The 6,070-nt window shown below is 32.0% G+C and overlaps 1 pseudogene; it reads left to right on the top strand.

Moving 5' to 3' along the window:
* The first annotated feature begins 1,862 nt into the window (after nucleotides 1-1,862).
* LOC120180447 lies at nucleotides 1,863-5,448 on the top strand (annotated as a pseudogene).
* The last annotated feature ends 622 nt before the right edge of the window (nucleotides 5,449-6,070 follow it).

The following is a 6,070-nucleotide window of genomic DNA, read 5'->3' as shown; positions in this document are numbered from 1 at the left end:
TTTTACATGAAATTACACAATATGTATAATCTAGTATAGAAAACTTTGAGGGTAAGTATTTTAAAATATGAATAATTTTATAAAAGTTTTATAACTAATATTTCTTTTACAAAATGATGATGATGATAAATATTTTATAATTTAAAAAATTATAAATTTCATATATTTTTAAGAAATTTATTGCCTTTTAAATTAATTGTTTAAAAATATAAAAATATATTTTTCATTACAATTGAGGGATCAAATGAATTATTATTCATTAATTATTATTTTTTAACAACAGTTGATAATGTTTATTCATTTTTAATAAAATTATTTTGATTTTTGTATGAAATTACACAATACATATAATCTAGTATAAGAAAACTTTGAGGGTAAGTATTTTAAAATATGAATAATTTTATAAAAGTTTTATAACTAGTATTTTTTTTACAAAATGATGATGATGATAATATTTTATAATTTAAAAATTATAAATTTCATATATTTTTAAAAAAATTATTGACTTTTAAATTAATTATTTAAAAAATATAAAAAATATTAAAATAAACTTTTAATTACAATTGAGTGATTAATTGAATTATTATTCATTAATTATTATTTTTAACAACAATTAATAATGTTTATTTATTTTTAATAAAATTATTTTGATTTTGATTTTATATTTTTTAAAATTAACAGTAGAAAGAATATTTTAAATAAAGAGGTGATATTTTTTAGCTTTACATTATTTTTTTTATTGAATTTTATTCACTTTTAATTCTTTTTTATTATATTTTTATTGATTTTTAAAAAAGTGAATAATAATTTATTTGTTCTCTCAATTGTAATTAAAAGTTTATTTTTATATTTTTAAACAATTAATTTTAAAAGTCAATAAACATTATTAACAGTTGTTAAAAAATAATATCATACAAAAAATAAATAAATAAAATTGGTGTTTTTACACAAATATCACCTAATATAAATTAATTACATAATAGGCACCATTTGAAAATTATTTACAAAATTAGCACCCAATTTTTTACACGTTTTTAAAATGCGCGGTGCATAGGTCGCGCTTTCCTCGGGAAATAAAGTCGAAATGGTGTCTGACAGGGAAATAAAGATTATAAGAGTGATTTTTCGAGAAATTCGCCTAAATCAAATGACATATGTCAAATGTGAAATTAATAAAAATAATAAATAACAAAGTAAAATTAGGGATACTTTTAATAATTTAAGTCATCTTCCATGCATACATGTTTTTTTTAAACAATTAGCCACTTTTCAGAAAATTACCTATATCAATTAAAAAATGTTTATTTTATTTAATAAAACAATCTAAAAGTCATTGCCCCGTAATTTTGTTTTAATATATTTTATATTTAATACATTAGTAATTTAGTATCATTATAATAAAAGATGAAAACATATTTAATATTTATAAATATAATCTTAAAAATTATTATCATTAGATCCAAAATATATATATTTTTTAAAAGTAAAGTTAATTTATAAAAAGATGATTAGCTTTTGCAATTTTCCTTTGTAGTAAAAAACAGTAGTATGGGATGGGTAAGTAGTGAACTGTAACAAGCTTGGCAACAAGTACTGCAACTTTGAAGCATCTTCCTCAATTCAAACATCTATATATATCTTTACAGCAAGTTCCTATATGGAGCACAATTCATCTCTTTCTCATTATTAAAACTCTATAGAAGCTACATTTTTGTTAAAGCAAACCAATAATTCACGTGCTTCTTGTAAGTATATGCAACGCAGCAACGTAATTATATGTTACTATATAAATAGGATAATAGGATTAACATATTGCTTATGTTTATCATTATCATCATTGTAAATATATTTTCTGTTTCCTTTTCCTCACTTTATTCATTTTTTTTTTTACATTTTTGGGTTTTTTTGTGTGTGTTTCTTGCCTATATACACTGTTCTGATGTGTAAATGTAATTCATCTGCGTGAAGGCAAAAAAAGGATATTTTGAGATGGGTAGGTGGAACGAGTTTGGTGGGGTTTTGTTGAGTTTGCATTGGCGGTGGTGGTGGTGGTGGTGAAAGGGTATCCGGCGGAGGACCTGGTTGTGAAATTACCGGGTCAGCCGCCGGTTGGGTTTAAGCAGTATGCTGGGTATGTGGATGTGGATGTCAAAGCCGGGAGAAGCTTGTTTTATTACTTTGTTGAAGCTGAGAAAGACCCTGCCAACAAGCCCCTCACTCTCTGGCTCAATGGAGGTTTGCTTGCTTGCTTGTTTTGCTCTTCTTAAAGCTCGAATCTTAAGCCATTGTTTTCGAAAACTTTTGTTGATTTGTCCACTAAATTATGAGTTTTACCGTGAAATATGTTGGCATTGTTGACTGTTTTGATCGGTGAGCACTTGCATTCTTTTCTTCTTTCACTGTTTTCTAACTGTTTTTTTGTTTGCCGTAGATGACTTTATTGTTGTTGGTTTTTCTATTTACCTTTTGAAGGTCCATTTTCTTCTTCTCCAACTTGCTGTACTTTGGTTCCTTTTACCAATGCTTGGGCATTATTAACTTATTTCTCAAAGAGTATCTTTTGAAATTGCGTTCTTCCAATAGAAACTAACTGCATAATCTAATACCAATGTTAACCAGATTTCATCATATATACCAATAATTGATACCTAAATTCCACAAATATTCAAACATGGTATAAGAATATGATATTCCAGAGTATATGAGAAAACTCAAAATTTTTTTTTTTGAATATACCCTTATCCGTAGCGTCGAAATTCGGGGTAATGGAGCCTGATACTGCTACATGTCTCATTCATGTTGAGGCTCACAAACCTTCAGCATTATGAATTTATTCATGTTGAGAGAGATTGATTATATGTCGTGGTCCTGGAAATAGGGATGTTTATCTGTTTATATAGTCTTCAAATTCCATTTCAGGACCGGGGTGTTCCTCTGTTGGAGGGGGTGCTTTTACTGAACTGGGTCCATTTTATCCTAGGGGCGATGGTCGAAGCCTTCGGAGGAATTTAATGTCATGGAATAAAGGTATAAAGCATTTCCATCACATTCAAATGAAATGCATTTCAGTGTTTGATTGCTAATAAACACAAATGTTGGACACGTTTATGTTTTTCTCACTCTATTCATTTTCTTATCTTAATAGTATCAAATCTCCTGTTTGTTGAGTCCCCTGCTGGTGTAGGATGGTCTTACTCAAATACCTCTTCAGATTTAATTCGTGGGGACGCTTCCACTGGTATTTTGATTTCTTCAACCTATTTTAGGATGATTCCAGCAACGAACTTCACTGTTAGATATTGAAATTATCAGTTTTGGAGAGAGAAAAATTGTTCTGAACTCAATCTCTTATTCTTGTCAGCCAAGGATATGTATATTTTCATGATGAAATGGTATGAGAAGTTCCCAGAACTCAAGTCCAGAAAACTGTTTCTTACTGGAGAAAGTTATGCAGGTAAGTTTTTAGATAATTAATCACCTACTTATACTTTAATCCACGTGAGAGCTCGTTAATCATTCATCCGATTTGCACATGAGTTATTATGAAAATGAACAATAAGAGGATGCAGTTACATCGTACTAGGCATCTCTTACTACCGATTCCCTTATCCTAAGGCAAATTTGCCACTTTGTTCGATCCCAAGAGAAATGTTTACAGGAAACACTCTGGAAAGTGTTTTCTATGTCAATTCCAACTCGTTTACCATATCGAAATAGAATATTATATATGTTACAGCTTCATTACTTGGTTATACATGTCATACAGGACATTACATACCACAGTTGGCTGAAGTTCTACTGGATCATAATGCACATTCAACTGGGTTCAAGTTTAACATCAAAGGAGTTGCTGTAAGAAAACTTGCACTACCCTACGTCCTTTTACAAGAAACAAAAAGTTTAACATTCAACTGTGATCGGTGTAATGTTTTTACTTGATTTGCTCTGATTTAGATTGGGAATCCCCTTCTCACACTTGACCGGGATGTTCCGGCAACATATGAATTCTTCTGGTCGCATGGGATGATTTCAGATGAAATCGGCCTTACCATCATGAATGAATGCGATTTCGATGACTATACCTTTGACAGTCCTCATAATATATCCCGATCCTGCAACAAGGCCATAAGTGAAGCAAATCGCATTGTTGGTGAATATATAAACACTTATGATGTTATCCTAGATGTTTGTTATCCATCTATAGTGGAACAAGAGTTGCGATTGCGGAAAATGGTAATACTTTCTTCCCTTTGTTTCGGTACAAAAAAAGGGCGATGACTTCTTAAGAATTTGTTACATGAACCAACTGGATTAAACCCTGCATTCTTTTATTCGTTTACTTGTACAATAATTCATTTTTCTGATACACGCAGGCCAATAAGATAAGTATTGGCGTTGATGTGTGTATGAGCTTTGAAAGGCGTTTCTACTTCAACCTCCCTGAGGTTCAGATGGCACTTCATGCCAATCGCACCAAATTACCTTATCCTTGGAGTATGTGCAGTGGGTAAGCAGTTTCACATCATTCCCTTCCATCTTTTGAAATAGTGAACCTCAGAGAGTTCTTTGTAAAATAATCCAAGTTAACTACAAGTCTACGGCATTTTTAAAAGAATACTGGGTTCGGGAGTTCGGTTATGCATGGATAAGGATTACCACCTGTAGCATTTATTCCAAGTATAGTACCTTATTAACCTTATGAACTATGGTATCTTAAGTCAGTGACATGCTTTATATTTTGCTTTTCATGCAAGTCTTGTTGACTACATGATTTTTTTTTCTGCACTGAACAGTCGATTAAGGTACAATGACATGGATGGTGGCATAAACATTCTTCCTATTCTCAAAAAAATAATCCAAAACGGCATTCCTGTTTGGATATTCAGGTAAGACCCTGAATCACTTACCTTGTTTGGCATGTAGCATAGATGATGTAACATATATATATGGTTGCAGTGGGGATCAAGACTCGGTTGTGCCACTGCTCGGGTCGAGAACACTGGTTCGTGAACTAGCTCATGATTTGAAGTTCAAGATTACAGTCCCATATGGAGCATGGTTTCACAAATACCAGGTTTTTAATGCAATGCCAACATACATAAAGAGTTATGCCTTTAATGTCGGCAACTTTCTGCATTTACTTGGGTCTATTTTTTTTGGGTTAGGTCGGAGGTTGGGTGACTGAATATGGAAATTTATTGACTTTTGCTACTGTGAGGGGGGCTGCACATATGGTACCATTTGCACAACCATCAAGAGCCTTGCATCTATTCAGTTCTTTCATAAATGGCCGACGACTTCCGAATAGCACACGTCCTCCCCCTTCATGAATCAGAATACCGCACACCGAACAGCAAGTATGATAGAGTTGCAAGTTATTTGAAGTTTTAGAATTGGCTCATCTCCGAAATGTAATAAGGAAATAAGGGTGTCTCCATAAAAAGAAGGAAAAAAAAGGTAGCCGATGTTGGGGAAAACGGGTTATTTCCCACACGAACGTAATTTTAAAATTGACCTAAAATGTCAAGATTAAAACCACCCAAGGTTGCACAGCGGATAAACCTGTCAAACTATTGAATATTGAAACACAATGGAAAAGAACCGAATAAAAAACAATAAAAGAGACAACACACCAAATTTACGAGGTTCGACGAGAATATCGTCTACTCCTCGGGCACCACACCGGATGATAACTTCACTATATCGCCAATATTACAACAAATGGAATTCTTTGGAATTCCCAAAGTGGGAGAATGAAGAATACAAGAGGAAGAGAGAACTTGTTTTTGGGATGATTTCTAATGGAAATACTTAGGCCTATTTATAGTTGAGTTTCAAGAACAATATGTTCAAAGTTTGGCCACCTACCAAAGAATTTTCCAATGTGTACAAGTTAGCCACCAAATATGAAATTCACATGTTCAAAGTTTGGCCACCAACCAAGATGAAATTTCCAATAAGTTGGCCGCCAACCAAGATGAAATTTCCAACTTGTCAACTTAATTTCTAGACAAATCTAACAAATCTCCACCTTGGCTTGAAATTACCAAGCCTACTCAACTTCTTCAAC

The sequence above is a fragment of the Hibiscus syriacus genome, unplaced genomic scaffold, assembly GCF_006381635.1.
Source record: "Hibiscus syriacus cultivar Baekdansim isolate YM2019G1 unplaced genomic scaffold, ASM638163v2 tig00112496_pilon, whole genome shotgun sequence".
Lineage (NCBI taxonomy): Eukaryota > Viridiplantae > Streptophyta > Magnoliopsida > Malvales > Malvaceae > Hibiscus > Hibiscus syriacus.
The sequence above is the reverse complement of the archived record's forward strand: the minus strand, read 5'-3'. Positions and strand labels throughout refer to the sequence as shown.